The sequence below is a fragment of the Suncus etruscus genome, chromosome 4 (assembly GCF_024139225.1).
Source record: "Suncus etruscus isolate mSunEtr1 chromosome 4, mSunEtr1.pri.cur, whole genome shotgun sequence".
Classification (NCBI taxonomy): Eukaryota; Metazoa; Chordata; class Mammalia; order Eulipotyphla; family Soricidae; genus Suncus; species Suncus etruscus.
The window spans coordinates 147956771-147969156 of NC_064851.1; the positions used below are offsets into that span (position 1 = coordinate 147956771).

General features: G+C 37.0%; 1 protein-coding gene and 1 pseudogene across 1 annotated transcript in view; one reads left to right on the forward strand and one right to left on the reverse strand.

Moving 5' to 3' along the window:
• LOC126007254 (disintegrin and metalloproteinase domain-containing protein 32-like) overlaps positions 1-12386 on the forward strand; it is a 161531-nt gene that overhangs the window by 119184 nt on the left and 29961 nt on the right.
• On the reverse strand, positions 3811-3965 carry LOC126008182 (uncharacterized; annotated as a pseudogene).

A 12386-nucleotide genomic window follows, 5' to 3' on the forward strand; every position in this document is an offset into this window, starting at 1 on the left:
TTGGGAGAGACAGACAGAGAAGAGAGGAAGAGAGAGAGGGGAAAGAGAAGAGAGAGAGGACAGAGGAAGAGAGAGGAGATAAAGAAGAGAGAGAGAAAGAGAGAGTGAGAGAGAGAGAGAGGAAGAGAGAGAGAACTTGGGCTTCTCCAAAGTAAGAGAGAGTGAGTGGTACACAACCAAGCATGAAAGCAGAAAAAATCCACATCTGAAGAGGTGAGACGCAGAAGACATGTGCTCAGGTACCATGTGTGTGGATCAGCAGCACACACATGACTCATCTCACTCAGCATAATACTCTCCATATCTACCCATGTAGAAGCAAATTTCATGACTTCATTTTTCCTAACAGCTGCATATTAATCCATTGTGTAGCTGTACCACAGTTTCTAGCCATTCCTCAGTTCTCGAACGCTTGGACTGTTTCCAGATCCTGGCTATTGTAAATACTGCTGTAAAGCAAATAGGAATGCAGAAGGCTTTACTGAATGCTGTTTTTTGGTTTCTAGGGTATATCCATAGGAGTGGTATTGCTGGAAGCTCAATTTCTAGCTTTTTGAGAAATATCCATATTGTTTTCCAAAAAGCAGGACTGTATACATTCCCTTTAGCAGTGAATGAGAGTCCCTTTCACCCTGCATCCAGACCATCATTAGTTGTTCATGTTCTTTGTGGTGTGTGCCAGTCTCTGTAGTATGAGAGGATATCTCATTGTTGTTCTGATTTGCCTCTCCCTGATCGGAGCAATTTTTTATGTATCTTTTGGCCACCTTTATTTCTTTGAAAAAATGTTTGTTCATATCTTCTCCCCATTTTTGGATGGAGCTAGATGTTTTATTCTTGCTAAGTTCTATCAGTGCCTTGTATACCTTAGATATTAACCCTTATCTGATGAGACAATTGTCTCACCCATGAAACAATTTCTATCTCTATAACCCTTTTAATCCTAAAGTATATGTTGTCTGATAATAGTATGGACATCACAGAATTTTTAAGAAAGTTGTTATCTTGAAGAATTGTTCTCTAACCTTTAACTTTGAGTCTATGTTTTCTCGAACTATTCAAATGTGTTTCTTGCAAGCAAAATATTGATTTTCTGATCCAATTTTCCTACTCTGTGTCTCTTATGTATTACTTTATATTATTATTATTATTATTTTGATTTTGATTTTTTGGTCACTCCTGGCAGCGCTCAGGGGTTACTCCTGGCTCTATGCTCAGAAATTGCTCCTGGCGGGCTCTGGGGACCATATGGGATGCCGGGATTCGAACCACTGACCTTCTGCATGCAAGGCAAACGCCTTACTTCATGCTATATCTCTGGCCCCTCACTCTGTGTCTCTTAACTGGTGCATTTAGTCCATTAAAGTTGAGAAAGAAATCATGAGATTTTGTGCCATATTTTGTAGAAGTTTTCTTGTGTGTTTGTGGAGTTTGTCTTGCCTTAAAGTAAACATTTTCGGTCTTTAAAGGTTGACTTTGTGTCTATAAAGTTTCTGAGCTATTATTTATCTGTAAAACAGTCAGTATATTTATTCTTCAGACCTGCATGAGAGTCTGGCTGGTTGAAGTGTTTATGGAAAGGCATTGTTTTCTTCCTTTTCTTTTTCTTTTCTTTTCTTTTCTTTTTTTTTTTAACTAAATCCCAATTCTTTAGGCTTGGAGGGTGGTTTGGTTTGTGATAAATTTGCTGTGAATCTTAATGCTTCTTTGTATGTAATATTCCTTTTTTATCTTTTCTTTTTTTGCAGTATTCTATACCTATCTATGCTTTTCATTATTGTGATTAGAATGTATATTAGGGTGCCTTTATTTTTGTCTCTTTTAGCTGTTACTCTTTGGGCATCCAGGATATGGTTGGATGCACTCTTCAGGTCTGGAAACCTCATTAATGAGGCCTTTGACTTAGATTCTTCATTTGCATTTTATTCAGCTTCTCTGGGATTCCAACGATTCTTATGTGATTCCAGTGATTCTTATGTTGTTCTTGTTGAATTTATCCCAAAGGTTTATTGTTGTATATTTATTTTGGGAATTTTCTCCATCTTCTCTTCACTTTTACTAAGGCAGTTTCCTATCTTCTTGTGTTCAATGAAGTTGTTATGCAGCTCATCTTCCATTTCACTAATTCTGTCCTCAACAGCTGTTTCTCTATTTGTGAGTGCATCCAGTGAATTTTTTAATTTAGCCTATCAATTTTTTCAGTCTTTTTATTTGTTTGAAGGTTTTGTATTTCTACTTTCATATCCTCTTGAGTCTTATTGCTGTTCATTCTGTTCATTTCATGCTTTCTTTGACTCTTTGAGCATCCTCCACAGTTCTCTAAAGTCATTGTCAGAGAGGCTATATAAGTAAGTGGCTGGTACTAGTTGAGTCTTCCCAACTATCATCTTCATTCTCTAAGCATGGTGAATTTCTGTATTGTTTCCCCATTGTGCCCTTTGCTGTGCAGTTGTGTTTTCTATGTGTTGTGTTGGGATTTACTGACCTGAGAATTGTATAACTCTCTTGCAACATATTGGGCTTGTGTTTTAAATGGCAGTGACCTTGAGGTGGTGGCTTTGCGTATACTTTCTCACCTGTGTGAAAGCCCTGCCCTGTATGTTATTTTTATTCCTGACAAACTTTTAAGCCAATATTTTTTACAATATATGGTGACCCTCAGAAGTTTGATGTCCCAGGGATGAAGACATACGTGATAGGATTGGCTTGCATCCGAGGAGTCAGAATCCAGTTAAGGGGTCCCAAGTCCCCTTCCATGAGCAACCTTCTTTCAAACTGCTTTGCCAGTTGGCATAAAGTCTAAAATGTGTTTTCAAAACAAAGCTTGGCAAAAGAAAATTAAGTTAAAATTAAAAGACAACCTACTAAGTAGTAAGCAAAATATTTTCACATAAAACACTAGATAAAGTACCATGGTCCAAGGCATATAAAGCACTCTCTAGCCCAATAACAAAAATTCCAATAAAAAATAGAAGTGAAATTAATACATTTTCTCAAAGAAGATGTACAGTGGCTAGGAGTCTTTTAAAAGAGTATCATATTTTATTAATAAAATTGAAATAAAAATGTGATACCATCTTTTTTATAATAATAATTTTTATTTTGACCAAAGTGGATTACCTATCTTTCACAGTAATATATTAGGTACATATTAACATTGAATCGGGATTCCCATCATCAAATTTGTCCTCCTTCCACCCCCGTTCCCAGCTTGCATCCCATTTCTTTTTCCTTACCCCCTGGGCTGCTAGTATTAGAGGTCGCCTCTGTATCTAGCTTGTTGTAGATTGGGTATTGATTCTTTTGTCATTGGCTTTGGATTTAGTGTTTCGATCATTTTTATTACTACTTAGTGATTATACAATTGTTTGGTCTTGGTAGCCTCCATTATTTCCCCTCAATTTGAGAGGCAGAGCAAGATGGTTCAAGTTATGTGGTTCTGACTGAAGAAAAGAAAAGCAATAAATCTTACATCAGTAAAAAAAATAGAGATTGATTGCAAAGAATAGGTGTTAATGGGTATGTGGTGAAACTGGAATACTCTGATAGGAATGTCATCTTGTTTAATCTTTATAGAAATCAATATGAAGATTTCTCATAATTCTAAGAATAGAGCTCGCAAATTACACAGGGAATCCACATATTGGTATCTACTACCCAAGACCAAAGATATTGAACTGAATGGATACATGCTCACCAATGTAAATTTCAGCACTTAATATAATATAAAGAGCATAAAAAATCTCAAAATAATACACGGTATTGAATGGATCAAGAAGTTATGTTACATATAAAAATATGTGTTCATTTAAACACATTAACACACACATATATAATGTAATATTACACAGCTGTATGAAGGATGAAATCATGTGGTTTTAAAAGAATGAAATCATGTAGTTTGAAATTTGAGGGTATCATGTTAGATGCTACACTTGATCTTAGCCAAATGGCCGAGAAGCGATGTTGTTAGATGAAATAATAGCATGGAGAAAAAAATACTAGTTTAACTCATTTATTTGTGGAATATAGAGTTTAAAAAGGAGAATAGAATGAACTAAACAATTCCATGTAATTGGAATAAGGGAGGGCTGAGTGGGAATGATAGTAGAGCTGACTTGAAGAGCTGTAGAGACAGTGGTGAAAAGTTATGGGCAATTTGAGGTCTACAAACCTTGTAAATAAATAATAATAAATTAATTATTTTTAGTACTTAAATATTAATACTATTGAAACTTCCTGATGGCTGACTGTGGGGACTGCCAGGTGAAGTGCTTATTGCTTCACTTGTGGAGTCTCTGCCCTGCTCTGCTTCTTCTGAGGAAACTGAGGACCTAAAGAGAACCCTGTCCTGTGCTCCTCTGTCTTTCCTGAATCCTTCAAGCTTTCCTCAGAGCCCTGGGAAGCGAACCCCCGAAAAACTGCGAGTGAGTAAGAAATGGCTGACTGTGGGGACTGCCGGTGAAGTGCAGATTGCTTCACCTGCAGAGTCTCTGCCCTGCTCTGCTTCTTCTGAGGAAATTGAGGACCCAAAGAAAACCCTGTCCTGTGCTCCTCTATCTTTCCTGAATCCTTCAAGCTCTCCTCAAAGCCCTGGGAAGCGAACCCCCGAAAAACTGCATTCTAAAGCTATCCAGCGAGCGAGTGAGTAAGAAATGGCCGATTATGGGGATTGCCGGGTGAAGTGCTGATTGCTTCACCTGCAGAGTCTCCGCTGTGAGTGAATAAGAAATGGCTGACTTTACATGCCCAGAAAGGGGAAGCCGCTGAATTCTGCTGGAACTCAGATGCCAGTACCCCTATCTGCCTGTCTTCTGTGCTGTGCACCATTTCCGGCCTGATTTCATCCTGTGTGTGGCTCATCTGTAGACGGCTCGCCTTCCCTGGAGGTGAGCTTACATACCCAGAAAGGGGAAGCCGCTGAACTCTGCTGAAACTCAGATGCCAGCACCCCTATCTGCCTGTCTTCTGTGCTGTGCTCCATTTTCGGCCTGATTTCATCCTGTGTGTGGCTCATCTGCAGATGGCTTGCCTTCCCTGGAGCCTTTCCTGGAGGTAAGTTTACAATCCCAGAAAGGAGAAGCCGCTGAACTCTGCTGGAACTCAGATGCCAGCACCCCTATCTGCCTGTCTTCTGTGCTGTGCTCCATCTTCAGCCTGATTTTATCCTGTGTGTGGCCCATCTGTGGATGGCTCGCCTTCCCTGGAGCCTTCCCTTGAGGTGAGTTTACAAGCCCAGAAAGGGTGTAGCCAGAGGAGCACGGCTGCTCCACTTCACTTCCTGGCAGTGCACATCATTTAGCCAATGAATACAACCACAACACGTAGAAAAACCCACAATACAAGTGTGACAATGGGGAAACAATGCAGAGCAGGGCCAGACATAGAGAATGATAATGGCAACTCTGATGACTTGAACATGACTAGTCAGTCTCTCAGATAAGGAGTTTAGAATCATAATATGGAAGATGTTCAAAGAACTCAAAGAAAGTATAGAAGAGAACACTAATAAGAATCAAGAGATGGCCTGGAGAGATAGCACAGTGGCGTTTTCCTTGCAAGCAGCCGATCCAGGACCTAAGGTGGTTGGTTCAAATCCCGGTGTCCCATATGGTCCCCCATGCCTGCCAGGAGCTATTTCTAAGCAGACAGCCAGGAGTAACCCCTGAGCACCACCAGGTGTGACCCAAAAACAAAAAAAAAAAAAAGAAGAAGAATCAAGAGAATATGAAGATAGAAATCAGAAAACTCCAAACTGAAATTTCAGGTCAAATAACAGGTCTGAAAAACTCAGTAGATGAATTGAAGAAAAACATGGTTGAGCTTTCCCACGGGTTAACAGCAGCTGAGAATAGAATTAGTACACTGGAAGATGAGATGAATAACAATTCCATACAGCAGAAGAAATTGGAAAAAAGCCTTAAAGCAAATTATCAAACAATGGAAAAATTACTCAAAGAATGGGAACAGATGAAAATAGAAGTCTATGATAAGCTCAACAAAAACAAATTAAGAATCATTGGAGTCCCAGAGACCCAGGAAGAAAATCTCCAGGAAGAATCAATGCTCAAGAACATCATTAAAGAGAAACTACCAGAGCTAAAGAATACATGCAATCAAATCCTGCATGCCCGAAGAGTACCAACTAAAAGAGACCCCAGAAAAAACACCCCAAGTACATCCTAGTCACAATGACGACTTCCACAGATAGAGACAGAATTCTGAAAGCAGCAAGATCGAAAAGAGAAATTACATTCAAGGGAACATCCTTGAGATTTACTGCAGACCTGTCACTGGAGACACTCAAGGCCAGAAGGCAGTGGTGGGACATACTGACAAAACTCAATGAAATAAATGCTTTGCCTAGAATAGTGCACCCAGCAAAACTCACTTTCAGGTTTGAAGGAACAATACATGGTTTCACAGACAAACAACAACTCAGAAACTTTACAGACTCGAAACCATTCTTAAAAGAAAAACTGAATGGCCTACTTTAAGACAGGACTGACCAACAACACACCAAACTTCGATAGAAAGATGGCACTAATTCCCAGGACAATTCATTCTCTCGATGTCAATGGACTAAATGTACCAGTTAAGAGACACAGAGTGGCTAAATAGATCAAAAAATTCAATCTAGCCTTCTGCTGCCTACAAGAAACACACCTGAATAGTCAAAACAAACATAGACTCAAAATAAAAGGCTGGAGGAAAATCATCCAAGCAAACAACACCCATAAAAAAGCTGAAGTGGCCATACTAATATCAGATGATGCAAACTTTATACTTAGAAAAGTTGTAAGATGGGGCCGGAGAGATAGCATGGAGGTAAGGCGTTTGCCTCTCATGCAAAAGGTCATCGGTTCGAATCCCGGCGTCCCATATGGTCCCCCGTGCTCGCCAGGAGCGACTTCTGAGCATGGAGCCAGGAGTAACTTCTGAGCACTGCCGGGTGAGACCTAAAAACCAAAAAAAAAAAAAAAAAAGAAAAGTTGTAAGGGACAAAGATGGACATTTTGTATTAATCAAGGGATACGTACAGTAGGAAGAAATCACTCTCCAAAACATATATGCACCAAATGAGGGGCCAGCAAAATATTTAATAAAATTGTTGACAAATCTGAAAAATATCAATAACAACACAATAATTGTGGGAGACCTCAACACGGCATTGTCAACACTGGCTAGCCACTTGCAAAAAATTGAACTTAGACCCCTAGCTAACATCATGTACGAAGGTTAAATCCAAATGGATGAAAGACCTCGATATCAGACCCAAAACCATAAGATATATAGAACAACACATAGGTAAAACACTCCAGGACATTAAGACCAAAGGCATCTTCAAAGAGGAAACTGCACTCTCCAAGCAAGTGAAAGCAGAGATTAACAGATGGGAATATATTAAACTGAGAAGCTTCTGCACCTCAAAAGAAATAGCACCCAGGATACAAGAGCCACCCACTGAGTGGGAGAAACTATTCACCCAATACCCATCAGATAAGGGGCTAATCTCCAAAATATACAAGGTACTGACAGAAATTTTCAAAACAAACAAACATACATCAATCCCATCAAAAAATGGGGAGAAGAAATGGACAGACACTTTAACAAAGAAGAAATACAAATGGCCAAAAGACACATGTAAAAAAGCTCTACATCATTAATCATCAGGGAGATGCAAATTAAAACAACTATGAGGTACCACCTCACACCCAAGAGATTGGCACACATCACAAAGAATGAGAACAAGCAGTGTTGGTGGGGATGTGGAGAGAAAGGAACTCTTATCCACTGCTGGTGGGAATGCCATCTAGTTCAACCTTTATGGAAAGCAATATGGATATTCCTCCAAAAACTGAAAATCGAGCTCCCATATGACCCAGCTATACAACTCCTGGGAATATACCCTAGAAACAGAAAAATACAATACAAAAATCCCTTCTTTACACCTATATTTATTGCAGCACTATTTACTATAGCAAGACTCTGGAAACAGTCAAGATACCCTTCAACAGACGAATGGCTAAAGAAACTGTGGTACATATACACAATGGAATATTATGCAGGTGTCAGGAGAGATGAAGTCATGAAATTTTCCTATACATGGATGTACATGGAATCTATTATGCTGAGAGAAATAAGTCAGAGAGGGAGAAAGATGCAGAATGGTCTCACTCATCTATGGGTTTTAAGAAAAATGAAAGACATTTTGCAATAATAACTTTCAGTCACAAAAGAGAAAAGAGCTGGAAGTTACAGCTCACCTCAGGAAGCTCAGCACAAAGAGTGATGAGTTTAGTTAGAGAAATAACTAAGTTTCAAACTATCCTAATAATGAGAATGTACGAGGAAAATAGAAAGCCTTTCTAGAGTACAGGTGGGGGTTAGGTGGGGAGGAGGGAGATTTGGGACATTGGTGATGGAAATATTGCACTGGTGATGGGTGGTGTTCTTTACATGACTGAAACCCAAACACAATCATGTATGTAATAAATTTGTTTAAATAAAAAAATTAAAAAAAAAGCTTCCTGAACTTTAAACAATAATTAAATATGCACCAGTTTCAATATGACATACTAACAATGAGGAAATTTCAACAACTAGGTCTAAGAGCAGGTTGTCTTATTTTACTACCTAACAATAAGATGAAATCCGAAGTCACATCCTCCTTAGATCTATGCAAAAGCCAAGATCACTAACCACAGAAGACGACTGTGACAACCATCACTGGACAGAACTTATACTGGGACCAATAAAAGAAGACCCTAGTTGAGTCTTTGGCCTACGGTCTGTACAACAACCAAGATCTCTAATTACAGAGGTCTGACAGACAATTGCAACTGAGCAGAACTTCTGGAAACATAATGAAAGACTCTATCCTAGGCTTCATACTAGGATCAGTGCAAAAACCAAGACTTATTAAAATTACAGCGTTGGGACAGAGTGTCTAGAAACGTGAAGAAAGACTTCACTCTAGTCTCCATCCTATGACCTGTGCAATTACTGAGATCTCTAGTTACTGAGACCTGATTTTGTCTTCCACAACTGAGCAGAAAATTTCTAGATAGCACAAAAGTCCTAGGGAAGAGAAAAAGAACATGCACGAAGCCTATAGTTCTTCCCATGTCAGTATGCTTCAAGGGTGGTGAAACCCTTTATCTCTTAGGCCAAGGGAATTCCCTTTCTAATGTCTCCAGTATGTACTTGGCCTATGCAAAAAAAAAAAATCACAAATTAAATTTTTGTTATTGTTGTTTTATTTTCTTTTTTTGTGTGTGCTTTGTTTTGTTTTTATTTCAAGACTGTGGTTATTGTTTGGTTGTTGTCTTTATTGCTGTGGTGTTTTTCGGGTTCTTTTGTTTGATTTTTTTTGTATGGTTGTTATGTTTTTCTTTCTCTTTCCCTTTCTTCTCTTAAATTGATATTTATAGCCTCTAGAAGGACTCCTCCCATTTCTTTCTTGTTTGATTTTTACTGCCCCCCATTTTTTCTCTTTTATTTTTCTTCCCTCCAAACAGAACCACATAAGTTGAACCATCTTATTCTACCTCACAAATTTAGGGGGAAATAATGGAAGGTACCAACACAAAACAGGTGTATGAAAATTGAGTAGAAATAAAAAAAATGATCATACTTAAATCCCAAACCCAGAGCCAACAACAACCGAATCAAAACCCAGTCTACAACAAGCTAGACAGAGGGTCCACTTATACTAGCAGCCTGGGGGTCAAAGGAGAGGGGCATATGGTGTGCATGGAAGGAGCACAACACTGGTGGTGGGAATGCCCCTGATTCAATGTCACTATGTACCTAAAATCTTACTCTGAAATATGTGTAATGCACTTTGGTCAAAATAAAAATTATTTAATTATAAAAAATTAAGAATTTTATTCTGTTATTTTGTGGCAATTTCTATGAGTCTTTAACTGTATGGATATACAAAGCTTAAGGTTTACTTTATCAAGATTTTCTAAAATATTAAATTGTTTTTTATAATGGCCACATCCAAAAGTGCTCAGTGACTCAGGGATACTTGGCAAATATTGGCATTTATGACCAGTGATATTTATGCTGCTGGTATCTGGGAGCACCAGGATAATTCCCTGCACTACTTTGCAAGTCACAAGTTTCCACAGATTAAGTTTAAAACTGTGAACATTCTATAATGTGCTTTGTCACATCAGTTAGCTCACAGAATTTTAGCATGATATTTATTTCTGTAACATATTAACTGGTTTTACAACATTTTTCTACTTCACCTATTTATTTTAGGCACTAATAACGTACAACAAAGTAAACAACACATCTCTTTGATAAAGAATTAAAACATTTGTTCTAGTTACCATATACAATGATAAGTAGTTGTAAAATTAGGATTTGAAAAAAATTCTCCTAATATTATATAGATGCATTTTTAGAAGCTGTGCTGACTCCATATATAAAATTAAACTTCAATACAAAAAGCCTAAAGCTATACAAAAATCCTAAATAAACAGGCTGTGCTTAGATGAAGTGTGATTGTATTTATTCTGCTTTGTAGACTACAAATGTAACTTATTTGGTTAATTGCACAATTGCAAGATCCAACACTAAATACTGTTGACATTTTTTAATCCCCACTTAGTGTTAATGATGTTTATAGTTTTTTCTAATGTAAGACACATTTAAAACTTTCTAGAACCTAAATTTTTAGAATGTAAGGTTTTAGAGAGAATTCTATTTTTCTCTATTCCTTAAAAGGATACAACATTTAGGACATTGTAATTAATATATATATATATAACTTATGAATTATCGTAATTTATATTTTGTAATTTTTAATTTTCATTTGTAGATTTCTTCTCAGAAAAACCAGTTAGGAGAATGGAAAAAAAATGGTGGATGCTATGTTCCTACATTCTTTTGCCTGGTCTCATTATAGGAATCATAGTAGCTCTTTCATGGGATCAATGGAAAAAGTGTTTCAACAAGGAAGAGGAAAACCTAACTAGCAAGTAAACTGATTTTGCATTTTGAAGTAAAATTACAGTTCTGTTTGAATTTTTCTCATATTATAAAGCAATTTTCTGAGTAGCAACCATATTTTATATTTTATAGTTATAGTGAGAAGTATGTCATATTTAATTTCAGATAGTTTTATCTGAATCTTATGCATAAGTTTATATGTTAAGATTAAATTTTGAAGATGCCAAAAAATGTGCACTCTTGGAGTGCACCTTTAAACAATTTATCAAAGCTATTGCTTTGGTAATTGAAAGAATTTTGAAATGTTTCCCAATATATGTTTCAAATACTTATGAAATTCATAGTGTACTTGATGACAAACTTGCAGGAGAAACATTAGAACCGTTTATTTAAAATGCATATTTCTAGGCTTTTACACAGAAGAAATATTTTAATTTACACTGCATTTTGGTAAGAAATTTAAAAGAAAATTGTGAGTAAAGTATTTAGGAATTAAATGTGTAGCTTAATCTGTAGCATATTTTTACTAAAATATAATTAAAATACAAAAATCAGAGAAGGTTGTCAAGACTTATTTTCCCACCATTGGAAAGAAGCAAATATTAATAATTTTATTGTTTATTTTATAAAATGAATTTTGGCATATATAACTGCAACTGTTTTTAGTATTATCTCTTTCCCTGCAGATGACATCCTTTGGAACATTGTGGGAACTTTATCTATATCATATCTAAATTCTAAGTGTTTATATTTTTACTCTAGATAATTTTTCTTCTCTTTTTCTAAGTACTTTAAAGTAATTTCAGATTTATCTATTTTATAGTAATTAAAAAGACATACATTTAAAAAAGATACATTTTGACATTTTGGTTTGGGTAATATTTTTTGTGTGTTTATTATATCTTAAGTTTTGCACTTTTATCTCTTGCATTCTTTTTTTTTTTAATTTTTTTTTGGTCGGGGGCACACCCAGAGGCGCTCAGTGGTTTCTTCTGGTTCTTTGCTCAGGAATCACTCCTGGCAGGCTCAGGGGATTCCTCCATTCATATATGATGCCAGGGATCAAACATGGCTTGGCTGCATACAAGGCAAACTCCCTACTTGCTGTGCTATCACTTCAGCCCTACCCTCTTGTACTCTTTACTACTCCTCTGTTTCAACTCTAGGTTTCTAAACTATAAGTGCTTATTTATTGATATAATCTTGTTTTCAAACATATCTTTTAAAGCTAAAACTTTTCTTGTTCTGTGTCATTTCATTTACAATTTCCTATTTTTAGTATGTAGGCAACAAGTATTCATCCGTCTGTTACCCATCTGTGCTCAGGGCTTACTCCTGATTCTGTGCTCAAGAATATTTTCTACTGGAAATACAGGGATCATAGTTGTGCCCTCACTCTCTGTACTATCTTGGGCAGT